Here is a 1,147-nt window from a genome sequence, read left to right on the forward strand (position 1 = left end):
CTGTGTCACTTTGTCTCTGGTCCTGGTGCCCTTTGAAATGCATGCATGCATGAATCAATGAATAAAAGTGTGTTTAAAAATAACAAAATGTATCTGTAGGGGTTAGTTAGTTTAAGTATTTAAATCATCATTGTTAATATTATTTGGAATCCACATATTTAATTGAGGTTCTCTCTTTTCATTACTGATACGCCAGCTTGGGCTCCTCATTCATCTTCCTTACCTGAAATGTGGAAACTTCAGTCCTGCTGGACATAGGTGTTCACCCTCATTTCCTGTTCAGCAGCCAGATTCTCAGTGTTGCAGAAGCTTAGTCCAAATTGAATGTCTGACGTTCACAGATGAGCTCCCAGTTTCCTTTCTAAGTGGAGCCAGCGACAGTCAACAGGGGTCAAAATTCAGGTTGAAGAAACCAAAGGCAAAACATCAACAAGGGTGAGAAGGTGTGGATCTCTACATTGTTGTAGATATGTCATGATGGTCTGGGGTCTTATACCCAGACCAAATTTAAAGATATCCAGTTTCATCCTGTCATTTTGTACACATTGACCGAAGACCACAAGTCAAAGTCAATAGTGATCATAAAGCAGTTGGTGTCTCTGTTATATTTATGGGTAGGTAGCAATTCTTCTTTCTAATTCTCCTGATGCTGGAGTCATCACCATGGAGATGTTGCACTGGGTTTAATTAACAACTCAGTGGATTTTGGAAGATAGAGACAAGTCACTAAACACCAAATTACTCAAAATTGGGCCCAAGCTTTAGGGGTTAGGGAACAACAGCTTCTTAGTCACCATCAAGTTGAAATAAAGTTAGAAAATTTGACATGTTCTAAGTTAATATGTTGTTTTAGAAAAAAGATAATATTTTTGCAGATAATTGACTATGATAAGTACATCATTAAATATGTTTGTTTAATTTGAACTTATTTCTGTACTCTGTCAAGCTGGGAGTGTGGAGCAAGCAGTAGCCTTTTAACAGTGCAAGTCCTCATTAGAGTATCATGAAAGCGTGATCATTTTTATCTCTTTATATACTATAAGCTAATGTAGTGTGTCCTTCCATGTAGAAGACACTGAAACAGCATGTTTTAAACATTGGGTAAATAGTTGCAGAATTATCCTAGTAATATACCATATCTTGGCTT

This window comes from Ochotona princeps, chromosome 2 (genome assembly GCF_030435755.1).
Source record: "Ochotona princeps isolate mOchPri1 chromosome 2, mOchPri1.hap1, whole genome shotgun sequence".
Classification (NCBI taxonomy): domain Eukaryota; kingdom Metazoa; phylum Chordata; class Mammalia; order Lagomorpha; family Ochotonidae; genus Ochotona; species Ochotona princeps.